We start from the raw sequence: 27,587 nt of genomic DNA on the forward strand, positions 1-27,587 counted from the left end.
TCTTCTTTTGTGTTACCTCATCCGTTATAAACTCTTTCTCAATACGGAATATTCGCGAGATGGGCATTAATTATGCCTCAAAGGCAGAAGAAAGCCAATAAGGGCGCATTTGCTTTAGTCCATCGCAAATGACCGCGCGAAGTGCGAACGACCACACATCCCCGCCCACTACGCCCACTGGCACCCCCTCAGCTTTTATATTTCCCGCCAGAGGGAAATTGTTGTCGCGGCAGTGTGTGAGGTCAGGTTCATAAGTAAGTCAATAAGTCACTTGGTTAATGACAACAACAGGCAGCAACAGTATCTGCGGCACTTGTCAGCGGATTCTGGGAAATTCTCTCAGTCTGATTTCCACCGCTTTTCCTTTTCAGCTTGTCAGCGTCGTTTTCTCTCCGCCTGCAAGCTGGGCAACATCTCATTGGCAACATTGTTGAAACAATACTTGTTGTGTTTGAAGGTTTTTTAGTTACCGTCCATGGTGTCCAATTAAGTTGATAATCGTTGCTTGGATTTTTTTTTGCTATTTAGAAATTATTATTATTAAAAAGCTTAGCTTAACCCAGAAGAATTTTTACTTTATAAGTGCAACAATAATTGTTTTAAAAACATCTGAAACCAACCAAGTTTAATAAAGCAAGAGGAGCGCAGAAGAACAATTTGAACAGGCGTGACAACATTTTGCCTTTGTTCAAATTGTTATCATTATGATCAGCTTGTTAAGTCCCAATATTGTAGCTCAATATAATTTTCAGGATCTCCACTTTTTCATACAAACAGGAGGGCGGACCTATAGGGATTTAGGTCTTTAGGGTAAGAAAATTAAAATCAACAAGAAAGGAAGCTAGCTTCGGCAAGCCCAAGTTTATATATTGGTCTTTCCTATGACGTCATATGATATAGTTGTCCGATTTTTTGATTTTTTTTTTTTATAATTTAAGGCTGGTTAAAAAAACTGATACTCAAAATATCATGGTCGTGTGATAAAAAACAACAACGTTAACAATTTATTTCCATTAATTCTCTATATATACCTAATATTTTCGATCTTTCCTATGGCAGCTATACGAAATAGTTTTCCGATTTTGACAACATTTAATTCGAAACTTGATAGTGGTTGGAAGAAACCAAGTCGATATGATAAAAACCAACGGAGTGAGAATTTTCTTTTTCAATCTCTTGTATGGGAGCTATCCTATATAGTCGCCCGATCCGGCCCGTTCCGACTGAGGTGTCTGAGGTGTCTCCTTCACTGCAAACTTCTGACTAAAATATAATGCCTTTCTGTACTGCAGGGTTATAAAAACGGACTACTAAAAATATTGCTGGCCTGAAATCCTTCCTTTTGTGTTACAATGTTTATTTGAAAAAAAATTTAATTTAATTTAATTTAACATCTGACTGAAATTATAATACGCTCTGAACTGTAGAAAAACGATGTTATGGTTACGGTTACAGTGCGACCAACACCTAAGTTTCTTTTCAACATTTCTCAAAATTTTATTAAAATAAGAAGCCATGTATTAGTAACCAATAAAAAATAAGTGACTGTAAAAAAAGATGTAAAGCTGAATTAGGTAGTTCTGAAAGTTGATTGCACGTACTAGTAAATTCTAAGCTAAGTTAACTGTAGAATCAATTTCACCAATTTATTACTGTGTAACTAATAAGTTAGTTTTACATTTTTTCCCTAAACAAAAATCAAATTGCTTAGCAGACCTCTTTGTTAGTTGGGCCCCAAGTCAAAGTTCCACGAGTATTCAGCAAGGATTTTCTCTCGCCATTTTCCGCTGTAAGTCCCAGCTGAATCTGCGTTTTGGGAAATTATCCCTCAGGCACGCTGCTCATTTTTTGTGCGCCGACTTGGAATTTCCTAGGCATTATGCGAAAGTGCTGGCTAACTGGATTATCCCAGGCCATGGTCACTTGGGGGTGGAGTGGGGAGTTGTTGGGCGGTAGTTTTCATCTTTTCCCTCTTCATAGTTTTCAATGGGGCGCATTTTGCGCCGCAGTCAATTTGATGAATTTTTCACAAATTCCATCTTGACGTCAAATTGGCCATCATATCTTTTTGTTTTTCTTCGGGACTCTGGATTTTTTTGCGTCGAGCCGCGAAAAGCGTAGTAGGTCGCTCTGCTTACTTCTTGCTTGCATATATATTTTTTCCCACACCCTTTGAAGAGTTTTCCACTGTTTTCCCCCGCTCTTTTTTCCACGGCTCCCTTCCGTGATTGATGCATTGCGCTTGTAAATTTGATGTTGGTTGGTGGGAGGGGGGAGGGGGGAGGTGGAAACCTGGTGGAAGGGTGGGTGGACTACCCACTCGCCCCTTCCCCCGAAAACTCCAACACCCAGGGGTTTCCGCGGGTGGAAAATCGTAGGGGTTGAGAGGGGAAAGGGTGGCATGCAAAGTACGCGAAATTGACTTCGCTTCTGCGGGCGCTGACAGTGGCATTGCGGCCGAAAAGAAGTGGGGAAAATGGAGGAAAGCGCGCAAGGAGCGCAGTAAATGATGAATGGAAAATGTGTGGGAAATTGTTAAGGCAAAACAGTGGGGCAGCAGCAGCAGCAGCAGCAGCAGCAGTAGAAGCGGCGAAAGAAATTGTGAAATCTTAGTTGAAATTATTATAAATTAATGGCTATCCTTGTGGCCCAGTTACCCGAATGTTTTTTGGCTCAAAGGGGAGAGGGGGATGCGGAGCGGAAAGGGGAAAGGGGAAAGGGGGGGGGAGTGGTTAGGTTGGCCAACAGGGCGGATGAGTGACCTGGGAGCGGAAGCCGTCTGTGGTCTTCTGCTGCACGGTTCATTGTGCACTGAGAAGAAAGAAAGAAAGTTGCCGACTCACACACACCCACACACACATACGACCACGGGAAGTCCTTAAGAGGCCAAAAGGGTAGGGATCACTGGGGAAAGGTGGAGGGGGCAAAGGGGGGAGGGAAAAAGGGGGCGGGGATCCCCCTCCTAATGTCGCCTCGGTTTGACAGTTGCATTTTTAATGCTCGACATAATTAAGTTTGGTTAGCAGAGCAGGGATTTATCTTTTGTGTGTGTGTGTGTGTGTGCTTAGTGGGCTCACTGTGGCACAGTGGGCCCTCCCCATTCCCCAGTCAGCCACCTCCTTTGTCGGCTAACCACTTTTGCTACTTTTGTGCTGGATTTTGGAACAAAGCCAAACAAAGCGGCCAATGTCAGTGGGCAAATTTTGGCATCGGAGCTTGGAATATTTAGATGATAATTTGAATGCATATCGAACACCGAGAAATCGGAGTGGCCGATCAAATAAAAATTCAATTTATGTAAACTACAGCAATATACTCTAAAGTGGGGCAATGTTTAATGTGAGTGTAATCCAGAAAAGGGGATTTTTAGTTATTAAAGGGGTATTTTGTTAACACATTTATTATTATTAGCCGCTCTTAGCGCTTCTGCGGTTATTAATTCTTTCGTCGCCTGCCAGGGAAAAGTGCATGAAAAATGGAAAACCCGCTCGAAAGACCCTCCGTGTCATCTGTTAGCAATAAATGCAAACCGCGAGCTAAAACAAGATGGGGAAAAGCTGGGGGAAACTTTTAAACAAACAGAACGGGACACTAAAAGAAAAACATCCGCCTTAATTAAAAGGCAATGAGTTTTAAATGTTTTTTTAGCTGCAACTATTTTTGTAAAATCCTACATATATTTTATAAAATTTATGATATGAAAGAGGAAGCCTTACCCGTTCAATATAACTTTGTACTCCAGAACAGGGTTAAAATTTCATATGTATTTATTAATGGGTGTAGTTTCCATTTTTAATTCTTTATTATAATACAGAATACAGTTATTTATTATAATCATTACTATAATTATAATAAATACCTTTTACTCTTCAAAACTATAACCAGATTTAAGGCGACTGGATCATGATCCGAATGGAGTTATTTAAGGACGACGCGTTAAAGTCTGCGTAATTCATTGACAGCTGCACAAAGGACCGCACTTGCGGTCTATTTATGCTAATTGGCCTGCAGCTGGAGCCGGCTTTTTCCCCCAGTGCAGCAGATACAGCTGCAGCGGCAGCGTGAAAATAAATTGAACATCTAGACGATGCCACGCGAAGCGTCACTGACCTAACGCACACGTGAGCCAGCGGCATTGGCGGCGTTAACAAAAATAGCACGACGCCGTGGAAAAAGGAAAGGCGGCTGCCCCCGCGGCGGGAATTTTCCTCGCGGCGGCAGTAAAAGCAAAAGCAAAAACAAAAGCAAAAGCAACGCAACGCAACAACCAAGAGGACCCGACAACAACGACGACGACAACGGCAACGGCAACGAATGCCGCCGATATGTTGCGGCAACAAGCAACTTCGTGGATGCTGCTGAGGAGATCGGCGGAACTCGGGAGGACTCGGAGCACCTCGCCAGGGAAAGTCGGGGAAAATCCGAGCTCGGGATGCAGTTGCCGGCAGCTGGCGGGCAGCGCCGAAAATCAGTCTTTGCGCGTTTTCCAACTGCTGCGGTTCAGCGGACAGGCGACGCTGGATTTTCGAACGCCAGACATTGCCGAAATTTGCGAGTGCCCACAAAGCATCGTTCTCCGAACTCCGAACTCCAAACTCCAAACGCCAAGCAGCGAGCTCCACAAACGCAGAAACTGAACGAACAAACCAATTCCGTACCCACATCCAGATACTTTATTTAAAAACATAAATATTATATATTTTGTTTTGCGGCCCCACGCGAGTGTTGCTTTTATTTTTTGAGTGCTTGTGCGGGTGTAGCGCACTTTTTGGCTTTTTTAGCCGGAGTTCAATGTGTGTGAAAAATCCGAAACAGAAAGTGCAGCCCTCCAACTAAAAACACGTGCCAGTTTCTCGGGTGAGTGCCAAGATACTATATACTCGTACTCGTACTCGTACTCGTACACCGCTGCCCCCAAAACTAAGCCGCAGAAACCGCAGTTCGAGGCTTTTCCCAACATTTTCGGGGAAAGCGGGCCAACTTTTCTGCTGATGCACAGTTGTTATGACAGCGCCAAATTGATTGATTGACGATGACTGGGCCAAAATGCTGAAACAAATGCCCAAAAAGAGGGCTTTCGTTAAATCAAATACTCGTATATAGTCTGCCAGTTCGGAATCATGAAATATAAAACAGTTGCTTGTAAAGCGTTCACTTCGTTTAGTAAACCTTAAGAGCCCCTAAATAATTTATTTCAAATAAATGGTGTGCTCTCTGGAATCTTGTGGGCTATCCTTTCCCTTTAATTTTAAACACCTAGTTTTTATAAATTTATATTATTTCCAAAAAAACCAAATCCCAGTGTCGTTGAACTTATTAAACAAAAGCACGCCAGTTCCACACTCATAATTTGCGTTGCCTATGCGCCACCTAAAAGGCTACTAAATTATTTAAAGCCAATAGCATTTTTAATGAGATTTTCTTGTGAACTTTTATTTAATTTGAGCCAAAATGATTTTAATAATGAATATATTTTTATTATTTTTAATATAACATTTTAGCCATTAAATGGAACAATAAAGACTTTAATAAAAAACCGCATCAAATAAATTGTGTCGGCTTAGTGGTCACAGTTTGTTTAACTAAACTAATGGCTTATTTCAAGAAAAAACTATTAAACCATGGAAAGCATCGAGTTCGCTTCAAAGTTTTTTTCATTGAAATTAGCTTGTAAAGGAAAATGTGCTTAATTATGAATAAATAACTGCGGGTTCAACTTTGGAATATGGAAATTTAATACATTTTTTAGTCATCATTATTGGGATGATTTAGTTTTATAATTATGCTGACCGTGATAAAGATAAAGCGACCGTGATGTTGACCCAAGAAGTTCATTGATGCTCGTTAGTTTGTGTGTCTGTTTTAAGAGGATATTTAACTATTTTAGTAGAGCCTTGTCTTATTCTTTTCCACAGGACTTAAATAGTGATTAGCTCCCTTTTTTTGCATGTGTCTCTGTAGAGCTTGTTAAAGCTTACTAAGTATTTATTATGCACAGTTAATATATATCGGCGATTCTAAGGAAAAAAATATTATATGTAATTTAATACTGAAGTGATATAAGAGTAGACTACAGATGCAATAGAACCAATTTAATATGGGGGCCTGACTGGGATCAATAAAGTTTCTGTGGAAGAAGTTCTTGGTTACTTAAAAACTCTTAGAATTTACGCTTAATTGTTTGTTTAAAGTGCAAACAAATTAGTGTGTTGTTATCATTATGCAACAGTTATTTTCAAAGCACGATCCTCATACGCATCACTTTAATATAGGAATATGAGGTGAAGTGTTTTGAATATGGAAACCGATTTGGCCTGAAACCTTGTTGCGCGAAGGACATGGGCCAGTGGGTATTGGGCACTGGGAGGTGGAACTGCACCTCCCGGCGGAATGCAAGTGGAAAGCCAGCAAGCAAGACTAGAGCTAAATAAATAAGCAGTCGGCACCCGGCGCAAGGAAAAATGACTGCAAATACAAATACAAATGGTAATACAAATGGAAATGTTGCCTAATGCATTTTCCAGCTTTTCCAGCTGCAAGCCGAGCAGCAGAAAATACTGGTGGAACATCAAAAGCCAGCGGAAATGGACAGTAAATAAGTGTTTACAATTTTTTTGCCCCCACTGTGCGCGGCCTTGTTGCATCTTACTCTTGCCCCCGTGAATTTGTTGCTCTTGCTTTTTGTTGCTTTTGCTGCTGTTGGGTTTCTGGAGGGTAGGGCACATAAATTTCAGCGGAAATTGTGCAGACCCCCCTCGAACGGAGAGCGCCCTGAGCCACTGCAAATGAAATCTCAGTTGGAGGGGGCTGGCGAAATGGGGGTCACCGAAAAAATGCCAGAAAATGTTAAGCATTTTAAAATATTACCTTACAAAGTGTGGAGAACACTTTGCTGGCGAATCTCAAAAAGCTGAATGATCAATGGGTTTGGAAGAGCGAAGGGGATTTTTTTCCCTTCAAGGAGTTGTGTGCTTTGTAAGGTGTTTTTTTTTTGAGGACTTGGGAATCCTTGGCAATTTAAAACTTTCAAAAACTCACTTGCAACGGCAGAGTATCTATTAATGAAGAAAAGCTGATAAACAATATTGTGAATATTAAATATTCTGCTATTCTGAGGAGAAGTCCGACTGGGTTTGCTGATTTCTCCCCACTTTTTTCTCTATTAACGCACATAATTACCAGTTTCTGACCAGTTGCTGCTGCAGAGAAACTAACTTTAGCCCGAAATCGTATTCATTCAGCCAATTGTCTTTAAGCCGCTTCTATGTAAAAGCTGCAGCTTCTGCGCTCAAGCAGATAACTTTATTTCATTTGGCATGATGAGATATATTTTCGTGTTTTTGTATTTCCGTATTTTTGTGCGCTGCGCTTTTCATTAGCGAAAAAGAATTGCACTTGAATGCAGCAGCCGGGACAAGTACTGCAATTACTGCATAAAGTACTTGTAACGAGGCAACTGCCACTGGAGCTTCAGACTCTGGCCCATGATGCCTCATGATGTTGAATCTGCCTCTGGATCTGATGCGCCAGCTTATGCTGGCAACTAGTGGTGGTGGTGGTGGTGGTGTTGGTGGTGGTGGTGCTACTACTACTGGTGGTGTCCACCCACCCGAATGCAGCGCTAATTTAAGGCAATTATTTGTGCCATCCGCCCCATTGCACAGTGGGCCAAATCGCAGGATGTGAATGTTGCTGGCAATGCGAGGACGTCGACTCGGTGTCCTGGGATCGGTAATTGCGTCGCCATGGATACGGTAATGGTATGGATGCGTCTTTGAGTGCATTCCGCGCGACCAACCAGTTGCACTTCGCCCAGGTGCCGTAATTAGCATGGAGTGGGTTTCACTGTACTCCCGTTCCTGTCTGCGGGCTATTAACCACAGCTGTCATTGCCTTTCAATAACTAACTGGTTGTTCATTCAGCTGGAGTGGCAGTGCCCGAAGTCCAAACAAAACCATCAAGCAAACGCAGGTTAGCTAATTGAATATGTTTAATGCGTTCGCGTATCCCCAACAGCAGGAGTTCCCAATGGTGTAGTACAGCTTCTGGGCTTTAAAAGCCATTTCCATTCCCCTTAAACTAGATCTTAAATGAGGTTTTTCCCACATTTTGGGATCCCTGCTTTAAGGCCACGGTACACTTGCACTTCGGCTTGAAAGGGGAACCATCCGGTGCTCGTTGGTTCTGGCATTCATCTGGAGGCCTTGCTTCAGCCGACTCCCTCTCTCCCTCTCCCTCTCTCGCTCGCACTCATTTAGGCACACTAATTCATATTCTTCATGGGTGTGTGTGTGTGTGTGTTTGTGTGTCTAGGGCTTAGCAGCCATTCAGTCAGTCGCCATGTCCGTTTCCGCTACTCAGCTGCCCCGCCTTCCCTTCGGCCATTTAATGCACTTATTCATTAAAATAAAGCACAAAAAATAAATGAACGAAGGGGGAAGGGAGGGGGAGGGGAAGGAGGAGGGGAAGGAGGAGCTGGGGGGGTGGGGGAAAAAATAGATGGCAAGGAGGCGCAACAAGAATGAAAATGAATGAAATAAAAAATGTAAACATACACAAGTGCAATGCAAATTAAAGCAGACAGCAAAGTGGCTGCACTGCGGGGGCGGTGGGGTGAGGTGGAGGGGGTGTGGTTTTTGTGGGCGCTACAGGAGGGGCGTGGCGGGGTAGGGGGAAGGGGAGGGGCTGGGGTTCGGGTAGGTACTCTCAGCGAAGAGGCAATTCATTAGCTTTAATTTAGGTAAATGTCCTTGGTCCTTGTGGCGTTGCCTCTTGCGGTGAACGTCGCAAATGCAACTAAAATGTTGCGGTTGCCATCATTTCCGCCCACAGCCACGCCCCCTTAAGAACTGGAACACTTGGCGAAAGTATTACACCTGGATTTACAACTCATGGAATTGCCTCTGCAAATTGGATTTACCAGGCTGAAGGAGTAGACTTAGTCCATATCTTAAAGGGTTCCATATCATCTAGGGTTGCCAAGCAAGTTAGTGAATCAATCACAGGCTTTAATTTCCTCTTAGTTTTCTTTATTAACAAGATAACTTAGCTCATTTGCATAATTTTTCCATCTATGTATGTATTAAAACTTTCGTATTCGCTTGCTCAGTTCAACAGGAGATCATTTTAAACTCATTATAAATTTCAAACCCCCCAAAACTCCCGGTTTTTTTTGCAGTGCACCACTGAGTGTCTTCCTATTTGGCAGCTTGCTTAATATTTAAGGTAGCCCCGCATGCAGGCGGCCAAGTGGGCGATATAATGGAGCCGTAGAGTTGCCACTCCCTACACTGTCGCACAAAATTGGGTTCTGCGGTGAATTTTGATTAGTGTGTCTGGGCATAACCAATTCGCCGTCTCGCTCGCACACTTGGTAGGTTTTCGGTTTGGTAATTGATTCGGTTAGAGAACATAGCGCTTTGGGGCTTGACTAGCAACCAATTTCAATCTCACGTCATTAAATGATAACCCTTCGCTCCCCGAACGAATTGTTCGATACGCAAAAACGAGTACAATGGACCAGCAGTCGGGCTTCTCGGGGGCTTGTTTGATTTCATTGTGGGGATTACTTTGCCCGTTCGCAGAGCAAAGTGTTCTGCAATATTAACTATAAATCACGCAGAAAACAAAGCATTATAAATGTTCCCTAAACACTTTACTTTGCCAGGGCTTCCCCTTGGTTTTCCCCTCCCCTTTGTTGCAAGTTAAGTTATTGTAAAGTTAACCGATTTGGTTCGTTTAAAAGGGGCTGCGGTGGGGGTGGGGGTATCCCCCTGAAATTGGGGGCTGCAGTGAACGTGTTGAACTGGGTGCTCGGCCAGCAGTGCAACCAGCAGCTCTCCTTTTTCGAACCACTTTCCGCAGCCGTTGTATCCCTATTATCACCCATCAGAACCCCCTTGAAGGCCCCCCTTTGCACTTCCCCTCTCGCCAGTCGTTGTCATCGGTCCGAGGCTGTGGACAGTGGCGGAGCTCTCCCTAGTGAAAGGAGGAGGGGGAGGGGGAGGGGGAGTGGCAGAGGGGCTGGCGGGCTGTGAAATAAATCATTTCGAGTGCACGCAATTGGACGGCAGAGGAGGTCGAAGGGGCTCAAAGGGGGTTGGGAGGGGGGACGTGCCTTCTGCCTAATTAGATAATGTCAGTTGCAGCAGACATCGGAGGACATGTCTGCAGCTGGATACCCCCCCACTCCCCCACTCCCCTTTCCACTCCCCCTTTCCCACACACTCGTAACCACTCTTGACCCCAATTAAATTTAAATTATTTGAGTGCTCCTCAAGTAAAACTAATTGTATTGACCGACGCATCTTCCTTCCGTCGAATCACTTGAGCACTTGAACGCTTCACTCGCACATCTCCATTTCCTCGAGTGTCGTCTGGGTTGCTTTTGCTCAGCTTTGTCTTTATTTGTTTTCCAGTCCGCTCCGGTCTTAATTCAATTTGTCAAAGCTGCCGGGAGAGAAAAGAAACAGATAAACTTCAGTCGGCTGGCATATTAATGCGACTCTGGTCGCTCATTAATGCACTGGATAATGGACGTGGACATGGACGTGGGCATAGCATGGGTTTTCGGGGTCGGGGTCGGGGTCGGGGTCGCCACTACGTGTTCCCGCATGGAGTTCGCAAATAAAACTGCCTCCCCAGTCCCCTTTCGAGTGCAGTTTGTGTAGCTGAAAGTCTGAAGCCAGCGGAAGTGGGCCCACAACCGAATGTTCCTCTTTGATTTTTATTAAGTGCATGGACAAAGCGTATCTCTTTATTTTGATCAGGGTCAGCTGGGGAATTTCATAAGATGAGTTCACCCAAACAGACCAATGAAAGTAATCAAACTGTATTGTATCCTGGATACTTTTTATTTCCTGTTACACTTTATTCCCATTTTTTTGGCAACCCTCTGGCCTTAATACCTCTTTTCTGGCCACAAACAGCCGCTGCTCGCAGCCATGTAAATGCTTCGAGGAAAATGACTGCCCTCGGCCTTGGGAGCTAAGTGTTTTCCCCTCCCCGGAAGGACTTCCATCTTCCATCTGAGAACAAATTGCGGCCACTGTTGTGGCCATTCGAGGGCATCAAATTAGTGCTGCTAATTAATTATAAATGCCTCGGAATAGCATATTTGCCACTCCTCCCAAATGAATTTATAGTGGGCCCGGCAACTATTGAGTGCAGTCAGGAATGCCCGGACCCCCAAGGTACGATATGGGGCATAATCCCTGGAACTGGGGACAAAGAGTGCCGGAATGTTTGTGCCTCGGAACAAGGAAAACATTTGCTGCCTGATTACTTTTAAATTATTTTGCGGCATCATTTCAGGGGCTCGGATTTTCCTGGCTTGCATAATAATAACTAAAAGACATGAAAGCTTTTGTGGACACACGCAGACAGAAAAAGGCGGATGTGGTGGGGGAAGATTTGTGGATGTCCACGAGCAGGGATGTGTGTGTGCATAGCTGTATATATATGGTATATATTTATATGTATATATAGTTAGCCACCCACACACATACACGACTAAGATGGCTCTTTGAGGCTCGTCGCATTATGATATGCTTAAACAGCACAAAACCGTTTCATAATTTATGACTCCATTGGTTTAGTTTGCTGGACGGGGAGTGTGTATTTAATGCACACAGCTCTGCCCACAAAATTAGTAGTGGACTTCCGAATGTTTTTTTTAAATAGAAGCGCTTTTAATGCATTACCTTCACAAAGAATATTAGAATTATTAAGAGTACCATACTCGTTGCTCGTTTGTATAAACACATCTTTAGAGAGTTTCGTAAGAACTGCAAATGCTAAACCGATTTATAAGAACTTTATGTAGTTATTTTATACATAACGCCTATTATTCTGAACCACCACTGTAGGAAAACGCAGTGCGCCTTATGCCGTCGAGGACCAAAGAAAGCAGCAACAGATAAAAAGATACCGAAGACGGCATGAGCAAATATAAATTATTGAAGCACGAAAATAAAAACACGAAGATCAAAAAATTAAGTTGTACAAAAGCTCCTTGAAGAGTGATGGTCCTATTTGCCCCCCTTCCGGATCTGCTGGCCTGTTTGTGTGTGAAAATTAATGAGCTCTTTGTGGGGCCTAAAATAATATAATAGCTTCAATATAACAGACACCAACAAACTTGGGGCATAAAAAAGTACAGGAAAAGGACAAGGGAAAACAAGAACAGATGCTTGGGCAAAAAAGGGTTTTCAAAGGGACAAGACAAAGCAAGACCACACACACACACACACACACACATCCGAGGTGGCCGGAGACACGGACACATGTCGTATACGTCATATGCGCTAATCAGCGACCCGGTCCCAAACCCAAACCCAAAATCCAAACTTAAACCCGACGAGCCAGCCGGATGCGAATCAGCACTCGTCCGTTTAGCCATCTCCACATCCTCCACATCCTCCACTGAACTCACTGCACCGTCTTTGGGACTCTGTTGGAGGCTTCTTCGGCTTGTTACCATATTGCCACAGTGGGACCGACGCCACCGTACAATCTTCTGGCGAGAAAACAGAGATTTTAGTAAACAAGGTGCTTGCTGTGCAGCTTTTATGTGTTCGAAAGAAATACAACTTTAGCTTTAAATTGCATGTACGTATCTTAAGCTTCTGCCCAAATAAGATATTTAACACTCAAGATCCTTTCATCTACAGTAATTTTCTCGATTAAATCGATTTTATATAAATTTGTTGGGTAGTTCTTTAATTGAGAAATTTAAATTTGTTATTATTTCTTAGTTTTTTAATGAAACCTTTTAAACGTCCTTAGAACAACTGGTTGTATATATACATATATAACTTCTTGATCAGCAGGAAAAAGGAAGGAAACTAGTTTCCGCAGGCAACATTACAACATAACCATTTGTCAAATTAGATAAGTTATAGAAAAAGAAATTGGTAAGGGTTTTTAATTTTTATGCCCCTTTTTTCAATAATGTGTATCTGAAATTGCAAGTAATCGCTCTAAGTGTATTGATCAATTATGTTGTTATGTTGTGACTGAAATTTTTTTTTGCTGCTACAGGAACAAAAAAAAAATTTAATTAAATTTATTTATGTGTCTAGAAATTTAAGGCAGGTTCTCACCTTGTAGGGCCGAAAATGACACTTTTTTCAAAAAATTGTTTTGAGAAAACGGTTAAAGATAAAGAGCTAAAATTTATAACTTTATTAGAAAACATATTTATTTTGCGAAAAAAAAACTCGAAATCGAAAAAATCAAAAAAGGGGCGGGAGGGGGCGTTCCTCAGTTGCAACATTTCGGCGAAAAGGTGTCCCGCTTACGGAAGTGATTCAGCCAAAACGGGTAATCGGAAGCACAAAAACCGAAAAGATTCTTAAAGGGTACAGTACTGTGCATAAAATGAACTAGGATCAGCAAAAAAAAAAAATGAAAATTGCAATAGTTATTAGCTTTAGAAAAAACATTACAAGGACAGATGCTTGGGCAAAAAAGGGTTTTCAAAGGGACAAGACAAAGCAAGACCGCACACACACATGCACGTTTTTCGCCCTTTTTTTCTCACTAATTATTATCTCAAATAAACAGTTTTCAACATTTTTGGATAATCCTTGTTCATTAGTTAAAGGAAACAATTAGGAACATTTAAAAAGAAATTTGATGACGGTTGGCTAACCCCAACGCCTTCAATCACTTCCGTAAGGTCCGAAAACGTGGTTCCGAGATAAACGCGTTTAAAGCTTTGGCTTCAAATGGCCAGTGCTCCATGTAAAGGCCTGTAACTCTGGTAATTTTTCAAATTTTGATCTGAAATTGAGCACATTCTTAAAACAAATACGAAAAGCCATAAAAAAAATCGATTTTTTTTTCGCCACAAGGTGAGAACCTGCCTTAATAGATTGAAAATGCTGTGAAAACCCATTTATTGTTTTTTACTACCTAGAAAGTAAACTATTCCTGAGGGCTGACATTGAAAATGAAAAATGTCTGTATAAAATAATCTTTTTGTAGATTAGCTGTTTAAGCTTTGGTTTTTTGCTATTTTAGCTACCTTGTGCTTTAATAATTAGGGAGACCTTTACGTTAAATAAAACCATTCAGTTGCGTACATTTTAATGTGTTTTTATTTGTATCTATCACCTAAAAAGATTAGTTAGCTAAATTGATAACTTCATCCCTGCTTAGATGGTACTTTGATAGCTTCAAGCCCACTGTTCCCCAGTTGAGGCCAATCCCGACTTCAGTTCCAACGCGTCCTCATCTGATGATGCGCCTTCCCAGACGTCGCCGTTGAGGCTGCTGTTATTCTTATAAATTTTTTGTTCTATTTTATGAGAGTTCACATAAGAAGGATGTCAACATAATTTAAACATCAAAAAAGTTTCTTTTTGTTTTGTTGGCATTTTATATTTTATGTTATGCTGCGTTTACGACTTTCGGTTACGTGGGCTCCATCATTCGTCGTCTCTGTTTTTGGCCCCCTCATTCCACCCCTTTCCCCCTTTCCCCTCACACTTTCTACCCCTTTGGCTACCTTCACTTTCTGGCCACAAATTGGGTGCCTCTGGAACGTGTAGGTTCGAGTGCACTGGTGAAAAGTTTAGTTGTTTGCTTTCAGTAAATTAAATGGAATGTTGCTTTTATTTTATAGCTCTTTATAGTTATTGGGGACTTAAGACTAAAAAGCAATCTGTCTGGATTTGTAGAACTGCTTAAGGTAATTCCTCACAAAGGAATTCAAAACTATTCTGAAATGGTCATCAGTATTCATAAATAATTAACGCAAAACGGGGACTTTCTTGGTAACGAAGCCTACTTAAGGACACCTTAATAGGTCACATAAGGTCACCGTGAATTTTTCCACCAAATTGGGTACACTGATGCCTCAATTTGGTTGCAGTGCACCGAAAGATAGCGACCCAGATGCGTAAGCCCGGCCCAAGGAGCTGGGCCCTCCCAGTGATGTATGACCGGAAGCGGATGTGCGCGCACACGGCTGCCGCCTACTTTCACGCCCACTTACGCAATTTCACAGTTGGCATATCCGCCTGCATGAGTGCGTATCTGTGTGTGTCTGTGTGCGAGGTCGGGCTTATTTAATTTTCGATAATAACGCCCCCGAGAGGTCAAACAATTTTAACCAGTACCAAAAGTATCGCGGCGTCTGGGTTTGATTTTATTATTTTTAATTTTATTACACGGCCTTTCTCTTTCATTACTATGCGACTGTAATTATCTGCGACCTCTGCACACATATGCAAACCGATAGACGCACACAATCGAATGCAGCATTATCGCTCTTCCGCATGAGTTAGCTTTTGGCCGCGAAACGCACTGAGCGATCGCCCAGCTCGCCTTTAATGTGGGCTGACATGGCCGCGACCGAAGGGGGCAAGCCCCCTCGAATGCAGATAGTGATGCGATAATGCTCCGCACATTCGTTATTCGTTTATGGCATAATGCACTGGGGCTTTCGACGCAGTTTCACGAGAGATATCAAACGAAACGCCACTATTTGCAGTAAGCCCTTTTATATCCTCGCAGGTTATTATTATTTTGCTCAGAGGTTTGTAACGCAGTTAAAAAGGCATTTCCCACCCCATTAAACATCGGTTTATAAAAGCTTATTATAGCTTTGAAGGGGGTATTATTTTTCTATACCGTTTGCGAACTTAGATTTAAACTTAGTTTATAGCACATCAAGATTGTAAATCGCATAGATCGAAAGTCTGTATATGATATACTATTTTTCAACAATTATTTTATTCTTAATGTTTAGTGCAGGCTAAAATTATAAAATAGAAAATTTAAAATTTTTTCAGGCACATTTATAATCTATTTAATTAGATTTGTCCGTCTGGTTTTATTTGAGCTCGTCAAAATTTTAGCTAGAAAATTGTTATATTTAATGTTCTGACAAAATATTATCGTTTACCCTCTTGTTGGCCAGCTAATACGCTAATTGTATCTCATTAGTTTGCTCCTATTTCGAAACCAATTTCTCCCCCCTTTTCAATCTATCCTTTGTGTTATTAAATTATCTGTATCAAGGACAATTATAATTTGAATTGGGCTTCACAATTAAATGCAAATTCGGCAATTTGGCGCAAACACAGGACCAAAACCCCGTAGTGCCACCCATCCAGAAATTGGGGGTGGCAAACTGTAAATAATTGACCGATAACAGTGTATAAACCAACAATAGATTGCAACAATGACGCGAAAGTATAAATATATGAAAAATACGCCAGCCAATTATTTGCTATCGGCGCCGCAATTTGATTTTGGGGCAATGGACGCTAATCACAAACTAAAATTGCAGCTTTAATGCTCCCAAACAAAAAGTTGAATATTTTTGAATGCGTTTCACGAGAATTGTTCATGAATTTGAATATATATATATATTTTATAGGAAAATTACAATTAAAAAGATATTAAAATTGCTCAACACCTGTCCACAACCACCGAAAAATGATTGCAAATTCGCTGAAAATTATAATACATTTATTGACCACAAAACCTAGAGAATCGAATGATAATGCCATATAATTGACGGCCGATTTTTGCAACATTTGTAAGCGAAAAAAAAGTGAATTTGTCGTCACTGTTGCTGTTTGTTTTTCTGACACATCTGTTGTTTCAACAACACACATTTCACATTGTTGAATTATTAATTTATTGGTTTCGGAATCTGTAAATGTTGTCTTGCGGTGATTGTCAATTTCTTGTCACAGCGAATTTAAATGCTGAGATAATTTGGGGATATTTAAATACACAATAAACAAATGTATATTTTTATTCAAAAGACAATGCTGCAAATTCAGAATAAATTGCAGAAAAAGGACAAATTAAATCACATACATGGTATTAGTATAAAACTTAAAATTTTGAATGACAAATAGAATCACACTACTACAATTTCATAAAATAAGTTTCAATTTTAATTTAATTATTAATTTTATGAACCCGTTTAGAAAAACATAGACTGTTACATTTACAAAAAAAACTTATTTACTATTCTTCCAACCTTTTTTTCCAGTGCCCGCAAACACTTAAGTTAAAAGCAGGAATCCCTGGCACTTTCTTAGATTATGTTTCGATTCCGTTTCTGCAATGGCTAAATTTGATTTGAGAAATTAACAAAGAGCTTGCCGGGAGAGCTAAGTGATTAAATTATTGAAAGCAGGCTGCACATTCAGCCGACTGCATTTATTTGCGATGCGAGTGGGTGTATCGATGATGCAAAACAGTTTCGTCACAAAACTCTGAAATGACACGTTAAAATGATGCTTAAGTTGATGCTGACTCCTGATGCCTGTCATTTCCCCAGACAGTTTTCAACGCTTTGTGGCAGATGCACTTGAAGAAAAGCCTTCGAACAATAAATGTGGATCGTAATAAATGGAGTACAGTGATGAAATGAAGAATAAACGCAGGGTTATTGTTCCCAATAAGAAGTTGTAATTTTTGTTTCATGAATGAATCGAAGTGGTTGGAAGGTGACTGTGCACAGTTTGTGGGTGATTAATTCTCGCAGTGCAGATGGCGGGTGTTCAATAGGTGATTGTGTGGGGGATGGATGGCTGCCGTGTCATTGACTCGCATGGCGATGTCCCCAAGTCGCTGGCACGGCAAATATGTGTGTCAACTGGCAGTCGATGCCACAAATCCATTTTCCTCCTCCCGTTGCTCTTTGTGTCCCTGGATCTCTGCGATTGCGACTCCGACTGCCTGCGTTCACATTTGTTTTTCCAGCCAACTCGGTCTGTGTGTCCGTGTATCTGTGTGCAGGATTCCTTGCATAATTTCGCCAAAGCATCGCCGTTCGCCTCGTTCTCGTTCTCGTTCGCCATCGAAGCTAAATGGGCGGCAAGTGTGCAGCTTGTTCGGCAGCAAAATGCCAGCAATTTAAGGGCAACTCCGACGAGGGCCACTCTGCAGACCAGGAAGCGTCTTCGGTTGCTCTGGCCACTTTCAGCCAGTTCGAGTGCTTTCCTGCTCTCCACAACAATTTTCACCAATAAGTGTATGCCACACACATGTGCCCCCATAAGTATGCTCTCTTTTCGTTCCCTAACTTGCGGCAGTGTACTTTTTACGGCCTCTACAAAGTATATGATCGAAAAGGCATTTCGATAAATTCTTAGCATTAATCAAGCAGTAACAATTTATTAATTTGTCGCAATTTAATTTGATTTAATTTATTTTTATATTTCTTTGCTATTATAATGCTTATGAGATTTTTAGACATGTTTGAATCCAACTTTGGTACAAACCTTTGGTTCATAGGACTTTTCTAGGGTATTTGCATACTGGTGCTGGCTGAAAAATGGCCACTTCATATCTTATTATTATATTTTTTAGCTTTTACATAAAATGCGCCTGGTCGGCGCCTTGGCAAATGACAGTAAGTGGTTCAAATGTGTGTTGTTGGCCCAAAAATGCTAACAAGAAAACTATTATCCGAAAGCCAAAGGAAATGCGGAAGTGATTTTTCAGGCCCTGCACGTTTCCTTGGGATTTTCCCCAGATTTTCCCCGGCGCTCTCCATTCCGTTTTCGCCTTCGCCTTCGGATTGTTCCTCGTCGATTGTTTTATTTGTTCAGCATGCTCTTTTTGCATTTAATGACGTTGCCGGCGCCTCCTTTGCAGCTGTCTTTGCCACTTTTCAATGCATTTTCATTTATTATGCAAATTGACGTTTCCCCTGCTCATTTTCCCGGACTTTTCCAGCTCGGCCGTCAGCGACGGCGCTGGCGATGGGCTAAAAAAATATTTACCCAAGCAGTTTCCACGTCTTCTCCTTCGACGGCGCTGCATTTTTTTGGCCAAACTTATTTGACATTGAAATTATGTGAAAAGTATAAAGTATACATTTTTTTGCCCTGTTTCGCCTTTCAAGCAAGCAAATTATGATAAAAAGATCCCGATAAAAGCCAACACAAACACAGCGAACAGGGAAACTAAGGAAAAGCAAGTGAAAAGCCGGGGAACAATTCGGCGCAATGCGCGAATCTGTCAATTGATGGCTGCCGACCAAGATGAATGGCTTGGTCATGTTTTCGAGGGGTTTTCGGATTGTTTTCGGGGGCTTGCAGTTCACTTGAAGGAAAGTTACAGCTGCTTCCTTGAAACTGCTTGAGGTTTAAGGTTTAATTGCGCCTTCCAACAAACAGAATTATTAAGACAGTGTTAATAAGTGAGATTTAATAATATGTTTCTTCATTTTATAGGTAAAAGCTATAAAAAGCTTCCGTGTTGAAATTATATAGAGAGGTTGTGCAGGCTGGTAGCTATTTAATATATTTCTCTTATTTCGTAACCTTGTTTAAATTTTCCGAATTTCCCTCGTACAATTTTCAGAGGCAGTTTTAAATTTTCTTTAAAAGCACACACTAATTTTGGCAATTGATAAATGAGTGTAATTTCCGTCAGTTACACTCACAATTAACCCACACTGCCGGCGGCTTGAATAGATTTCGAATCAAAGCGGCAAACGCTCGACAATCCAAAACTCATTTTACATTCACTTTTCGACTGCTGCCCGCGAAGCCAGATGTGCCCCCTGAAAATCGACATTATGTCAAACAATATTTTGATTTATGGCCAAGTTGCCATTTGCCATGGCTCATGCTTTCTTTTCGCCTCCTCCGCCGCACAAATTTTCGTGAGGAAAAATCAAATTTTCAATGATTGGCCTCCAGGTCACGTGGTCGGGCAATGTTTATGATCTGCTATCAATTTAATGGCTTGAATCAATGAAATAATAAAATCCTAGAGGCGATGCAGCCTCATCTTTCCCCCTTTATTTTCCCTTCATAACTACTTCAGTTCAACGATTCACCGATGGAAACACAAATTTAGCTACCAAATGGCAGCTGTAAAATATTGTCAAGTGTCAGCAACATCAGAGCACAAATAATACAAAATATTATTTGATAATAGATTAATGGCAAACGGAATTAATTGTGCATTTACAGGGGTAAGTGGGGATATCTATGTTTATGTTAAAGAGAGACGAGCCACCGAACATGAATGGTGTTTCCACAAACACAAAAATATTAAATATGCGAATTTATTCAGGAGTTAGTTTAATGCTGTTTCATGGTTTTCGGCAAAATAAACAGAAGCACTAGCATAAATAAATGCCAGTGTTTGCTAAGAGCATTTCCAAATGAAGTTTAATTATTTTCCGCCAACTGCTTTGCATTTATTTGCCATACTGGATATGTACTGGGTGTTCCAGCTCGCTCATTTTTATCCCGTGCAATTTAAATTGATCCAGGGATGCGCAGTGTAAATGTTTAAATCCAATTTGCATAATGTCGTTAGCCCCGGCCATATGTCTTGGCATGTCTCAAGGTTTTCGCAATCAGTTCATGCAAATAACTATCTATCCATTCCATCAGGAGCTGCTATTTTTCAGCGACGACCCCAGCCATTCAGTCAGCCAGTCAGCCAGTCAGCCAGTGAGCCATTCAGAAAGTCGGTCTGTCAGTCAGTCAGTCAGTCAGTCCCTCACCGAATCGAATAAGACAATTCATTCATCTGAGATAATCGAATGGTGGCAATCTGAGCGATGCCAATGCCTGATGTTGTTTACAGTTGTCGTTCCATTGGATCGCTCCATGCCAAACTTTATAAAATAATAAACTCGTTCCGGGCGAAAAGGGACGAGCTGGCGGAAAACTGAGGGGGAGAGCACTCTAATGCAAATGGAAAACATTTTCATTGCTTGTTTTCCCATCAAATTATGGGTTATAATCCACAAAAAAATCTAACAAAGAGATATAAATGTTCCTTCCATTTCAGTGGACCGAAATGAAATAGAAATAAAATTAGAATACTATTATTGGAATGCTATTTGATGCTGACTCTAAATAAAATCAACATTTTTATCTAATTCATATGCTTTGGCATTCCTATTAATTCCTAATGGATCAAATGGGAAAACTTATATATCCACTGTACTTTTATATTCGATATGGCCAACAAATGTTAGCCAGTCAGCGGGAATTTCAGTTTTATTCAGACTAATCAGCGCTGCAGTTTGGCCTTTTAGCCAATTATTTATGGCCGGGATTAGTTACCCTTTATTTAAGTTACCCAGTATTCTGCATCTGGCCAAGGAAGCCCACTCACCCGGCTCATTTTTAGCCGCTGCATTTAGTACTCTCTGCTACTTTGCCACGCTCCACCATTAAATGCAAATCTTAAAATTACATGTGTATTTATTTGCCACAAGTATGTAGGTATCCGAGGGGGGGAAATGGGGGAGCTAGTCGACACACCGAATGAGAATGGGAACCAGATGCAGTTGCATTTCGCCGGCTGAGGCGGCGGAAAACGCATAACCAGAAAACTCAGACAGACGCCGTCGTCGACATTCTGGAATGTAATTTTAGCCCGGGGAATAAACTGCGAAACTTTCATATACGACAAGTGCAGAAATAGAAAAAAGGCAGAGGAGTCGTTTCGCGGAAAAAGTGGCGAAGCGAAGTTCGTGATACTCTAGCGAATGTTTCTGGAACTTTTAGAAAGACAGATAATTCCTATAACATCTTATAACAGATTTAAGCAATAATTCTGAAGTGTTTGCTTACCAGCTAATATAATATATTGATTTTTTCTAAGGTATTGGGAGTCCAGAAATTAAAACTACATTCCGGGAGTGAATCAAAGTTGAAAACCTATTGGAAGTCAGGAAAAAAGTCGCGCTCGGCAGACGTATCATTTTAGGTATAAATGAATATATTCGCCCGTCCGCATACATAGGTACATATATATATGTATATATAGAATATATCCAGGGGCGAAAATGCAACAGTTTAAGCAGGCAAAAACAAATGCGCACAGATGCCAAAAAACACCCACATGCAGGCGAATGCGACTGCGACTGCGACTGCGAATACGAATACGACTACGAATACGACTACGAATACGAATGCGAATGCGAATGTATTCATTCTATATGCATGGAGGCGCACAGAGCGTATCACTGGAATTCTAATTTGCAAGCGAAATTGAACGGAAATGGCAATTTTCAAAGTGAAATGGCAAACGACGACGTCGGCTGAGACGACAAATGCAACTGAAATTGCGACTTGTTGACAGGCTAAAACTTGCGACGGGCGGGATTTCCCTCAAGGGGGCATATTTGGTTTGGGCTTTCCCCCCAAGGGCGGAAAGAGGCGGAAAGGGGGCGGGGTAGTGGGGCAATCTGGGTTAGCCACCTGGGCGTGGTCCTCGTTATATTCGTTATGTGTATTCGCAGCAGCACCTAAAATAAATTCACCAGCGGATAATGACTTTCCCGGCGGGCTCAAAGTAAACAAGAAAATATTAAAGTTATCTCTGTGCTCGCCGTGCCTGAAAGTTATTAGTTTGATTTCTTGAATTGCACTGATAAATATGTTGTTATTTAACCAGGTGAGTAAATGAGTAGAGGAATATTTGTAAAGCCCTGTCTACAACATAGGAGTTGAGTTGAATGCGGATTTGTTAAGTTTTGTTGCTGCGTGGTGGCCTTTGTATCACTTTGAAAATTTCCATAGATGTCCTGTGTCAGTAAAAAAAAACCATTTTCGGCAAATTCATTTCAATTAAACAAATGAGTGTAATAAAGAAACTTTCCAGTAACTTCTAATTCAAGTCAGTGCAATAGAAAGTTTGAATATACGGGTCGTTTGTTAGGTTAAGCAATGTCTATGTTTTTTTCATTCTTTATAAATAAATAATAAATTATAGAAAACAGAAAAAACCTCAATCCTAAGATATCCCTTACAAACAATTTAAATACACGTGGCCAATGATCTAATCATCTTCTGCTGTGTATTTTAACGCAACACTGTGTTATCAAAACTTAAGGTTTATGGCCTCCAATAGCTTCTAAAAACCCGAAGTTCTTTCGAAGCCAGCTTAAATTCCTGTTACAACTCATTTAACAAGGCGGTGGCGATTCGACCGCACTCAACGAAACATTAACCGCAAGGACGACGATGATGAGGACATCCGAATTGTCCTTCCCTGGAAGGAATCAGAAGTAGAAACCCTCGATTGAAGCGACCCTTAAGCAGGAAACTGCAAGGATAATACTGCTATTACTATACCCGCTCAATATGGCAATTTAATTTGCTAACTGATACATAGTAGTACATTTTTATTACTTTCTCCCAGTTTATTAAAACAAGAGCTATACGAGAAATGTTACTCTGCTCCGCAACAGATCGCTTTCGGTTTACCAACTTGAAACGGGGAAATAACTTATTTTAAGAGGGGAATAATCGCAAACCCTTCTGGGAGTCCTTTTGGGAGTCCGGAGTCGGTGTTTACCTAGTGGTCCTTCGGCGCACTCCCAACTCGAATTCCACCCTTGGGTATCGAGTGCGCGGGTACTCCTCGTCTTTCGGCTTTGGACCCTCGGATAAAGTAATCTTGTCGCTTACAATTTGCATATTGGACTTCATTAAGCTGCTCGCCCTTCCCAACCTATTTGTTTCTCTGCTCTTCGGTTCGTTTTTTTTTTTGTTGGGGTTCTTACTTAGAGTATCTCTTTTGGCCAGCTCATCGTGCTGGTCAGTCGCCGCTCAAAGTTACCCGGCCATTTATCACGAGACCCGAACAGACCGACCCCAAAATGAACCGCAAGTCGGGCGAGCGTTCGCCAAGGGATGTGGCTTCTAATCTGCGTCTTGTTGGCAACAGATTGAAATTTATTACGCATAAATCTAGGCATTCATTTGCACCTGCTTCTGCTTTTCGAGGGCGCGTCGCAATGTAAACTATTTCCGCGGCCGGAAGAGCAACAGCTTTTCCTGCTTTTCCCACCGAGGTGATGGTGCGTGCCGCTACGCACAGGTGACAATCGAGGCAGCTCGTGGGAGAAGAGGCTTTGGGGATACAGGACACAGGACGAAGGACTAAGGACTAAGGACGACGGACGTGCCGCAATGCGCGTGATTCGAGCGCCACTCTGTCCACTTTAGTCCACAGAAAGAAATTGTTAGCAAAGTGTCGCTCGCCTTTTAAATCGGGGAGTTTGCTGCTGGGTTAAGGACACAAAAAGTTACTAAAGGGGTAATCATCAGAAGATTGTTTTTAGTCGTTTCAAAAGGGATATCAGATCAGGCAATAACTAATAGTTAATTGTCCACTCGTTTACGGAATTGAAATTTTGAAATAAGAAGATTTGCCAATCAGAAATCTTCCAGGTAATTTCAACATAAAAAAACGCTTTTATTTTTGTTTGTAAGTGAATATAAAAATATTGTATAAATTGTTAATGTCTATAATTTTAGGTATTCGTACTCCTATAAAATCAGTTTAACAATTCAAACTTTAAAGGTAACCCTTTGAGTGAAAAATGTCAGAGTTGCTCGTGGCAATACCACCAGAGTCGCCTGCTAAACACAAGCGATGCGGACAAGTCAGACTGGAATTCCGGGTGCTGACTTAAAATTCAGACACTCACGCAGACAGAGACAGCCATCGACAGGCGAAGTAGCAAAGGACTCACATATTATTACGACATAAAAAATAAAAACTGACACAGCATCCGAAATCACAAAAACACTTCGATTTGTATGCGAACATGAGAGTGTGAACTGAGGCGCCACTAGCACAGTGAGTGCCACAAAAATGTGTCCACTGGCTTGGGTCTATGCTGATAAACAAACCATATTATAATACTTGGATATAATTTCTCAATTCTGAAAATATCGTAAAAATATGATACGTTATATACCATTTTGTCATATAAACACTTAGTGCTTATCATATTTTCAAGCTCCATTTTTTTGCTTTCTTAGGCTCACATCAATGAAAATGATTGAGAAATTGTTTTTTTTTTTTAAATTACAACCATAAATCCAAATGATCACGAGTTCTGACACTGGACAACCAGACTTCGAGCTGCAGTTTCGAAACACCGCAAACCGAAGCTCTTGTTTCCCATAGCTGCCATAAAATCATCATCATCGGATTAGGGGCACAGACTATTGGCACTCACTGTGGACGTCAATCATACTGTCGGCAGTTGGCTTGAGCAGACGAAAAAAAGAGGGGAGCAGCTCCACATTTTTTCGTGTCCCGCTTGTTGACTATTTGTAAGGACTATTTGCTACGACTTTATAGTTCTATTTTTCTCTTCGCTCCGTTCCTTTTTTAATTCACTTTTTGTTTTACGATATTTTTTTGACTCGGCCTTGTTTTGTAGTTCTTTGTTTCTTATGCAGTCTGTGTGTTGTGTGTAGAGTGTTGTGTGTAGAGTGTTGTGTGTAGTGTGCAGTGTGTTGTATGCAGTGTGTTGTGTGCTAGCCTGCTAGTTTGCTTGCTGGCTTGCTTTGACTTCGCATGACTCTCGCCGAAAGTTCATGAGGACGTCAGCATGTTGCAGGCGAACGGCAAATGACACTAATACCAATGCAGGACGGGCCAAAAGAGCTGTCACTCAATGTGCAAACACAAAGACGTGGTGAGCTTGTGTGTGTGTGTGCGTAAGTCTCTGTTCTTGTTGGCCAACTTTAAAGCCACCGAAGGCGTTGCAGTAAACTTCGATGTTCTCGCGAGTAAACTCTGTGTTTCTATGTATTTATCTACTCGTAATTCCTTTGATCCTCAACTTTTGCAATGTAATAATTTTGTGTGCTTGAATGTGGTAAGTTCAACAAGAACTTCTGCAGTAAAAAGTATTTAAAAAGCTCATTCTTCAAATGTATTTATAGGACTCTTTACCTTTGTTGTGGCATCTGCCTGTTTTGGAAAAAGCCAGGCACTCGTTGTAAACGAATAATTTAAAGTTCAATTTAAAAGTTGGCAATTGCGTTTTGTTCGACTCTGCAGCATGGACAAAGCTGTAGATGGAGATACAAAGATCTGGGAATCTTTTGATCTTATGATTAAACAATTTAAGATGTTTCCCAGATTCACTTTGTTGCATATCGTGTAAGTAGGACCACTCGAAACTTCGATCCCCGAGGCTTGGCCTTGTTTCAGCGGGGTTGCACCCGCTCCTTGCTGTTTTCCCGCTTCTCAGTGTTTTCCCGCTGCTGGGAAATCTGGCAGCGCCTTTGTCTTCCTCCCTTTTCCGCTCTAATGGCGTGTTTGGTGCTGCTGTGTGACCTTCGTTACGTGTTTGGCAAGTTCATTTTTAGCGCGCCAAGTTGACTCACAGACACAGACACAGACACACACATAGAGTATAGTACACACACAGACACAAGTAGTTGCAAGTGATGCTGAGTGCTCGCTCGGCTGCTGAAGTGTGTGTGCGTGTCTGTGGCACACGCCCCATTATGTGCCCCATATGCCTTACAACATGAACTCCGCGTGTTCCTTCGACAGGGCACAAACATGTGTAAGACCCCTGACAAATGTCTGCGTGAGCCACCACACACACACACACACACATCTAACTACTACATACTATATACATATATGTGCATGTATGCACACAAAAATAAATATAAATATAAATAAGTTTGTGTGTCGGTGGGGAGCTTGTGCCACACAAGAGCAGCTTTCGCAGACAGCGGTGATCAGAGCGGGAGTATTTATCTTTGAATTATTTCATTGCGATGCAATGATTTGGGTTATAACAAATATCGGACTTAAGACTAAAATCATTTTGATTAGTTTCAAACTAGTAAGGAATTCCCATTAATGGAATAAATAGTTTCACATAACTTATTCCACGAAGTGCTATCGTGTTGCCCGCGAGTGTGCAACCACACGCACTCGAGCTCCCTTTGTTTGCATACTTATCTGCCTCAGTGTCGCTCGTTCGCTCGCTACAACCTAATTTGGCTGCGTCTTGCGCATTTCTTCATTTTTCATGCATGCTAATGTGTAATATTTTGACAGGCATTTCCACCAGCCAACCCAGCCACCCAGCCACCCAACCACCCAGCCACCCAACCACCCACCCACCAGCACCACCCACACGGAAAATGGCACCCACCTAAGCCAGCACCTCCGCCGAAGGCCACCGAAGTCAGACAGGCTGTCTAGGCTGTTTACAGCTGCGTATTATGGCAACATGACTTTGGCATTTCCCCTCTCCACCGCCCCCGCCCACTTTCCCATACCTCCCCCCATTTCACCCGCTTTCCCACTTTGTATGCAAATGTGTTTGGCTTATGTTCGTACTTAAGTCAAATTTATGGCGGATAACTTTTGGTTAGTATTTTGACCAATTGTACGACAAATGTTTATTAATTGCGGTGGTCACTTCGAAGGTCCTTCTCGCTCTCTCTTTCCCTCTCTCTCTCTATCTCTTTTTCTCTCTTCCTGCTCCTGGTCACGTGCGTTGTAGGTCCTGCTGAAATTTTGAAGAAAGTTTGCTTTTATTTTTGGATGCCTTTTGCTGATCACAAAGCTCGCTTGAAAGTGAAAACCATAAATGCCCGCAGGTTGAAAATGCACAAAGTGGGTCAATCAATCCAGTGTTTTGTGGTAATTACCATGAAGTACCGTTAGAGGACGGCCCTTTGGCAACAGGTAATCGCTGCGCAAACTTTTCTCATTTAATATTTGCGGAATATCTAACCCGAGCTCCAACTTTCCGCCAGTTTGATGTGTACGCAGATGCATACGCACTATTTGTGCACAT

The 27,587-nt window shown here is 41.6% G+C and overlaps 1 protein-coding gene across 1 annotated transcript in view; it reads left to right on the top strand.

The window, feature by feature from the left end:
• The first annotated feature begins 4,487 nt into the window (after positions 1–4,487).
• The window catches only part of LOC108102144 (chaoptin), a 210,258-nt gene continuing 187,158 nt past the window's right edge, over positions 4,488–27,587 (top strand). The window contains exon 1 of the mRNA XM_043207331.1: positions 4,488–4,857. The gene's annotated coding sequence lies outside the window, so the exon portion shown is untranslated. The remainder of the gene's footprint in view (positions 4,858–27,587) is intronic.

This window comes from Drosophila ficusphila, unplaced genomic scaffold (assembly GCF_018152265.1).
Source record: "Drosophila ficusphila isolate 14025-0441.05 unplaced genomic scaffold, ASM1815226v1 contig_197, whole genome shotgun sequence".
Classification (NCBI taxonomy): Eukaryota; Metazoa; Arthropoda; class Insecta; order Diptera; family Drosophilidae; genus Drosophila; species Drosophila ficusphila.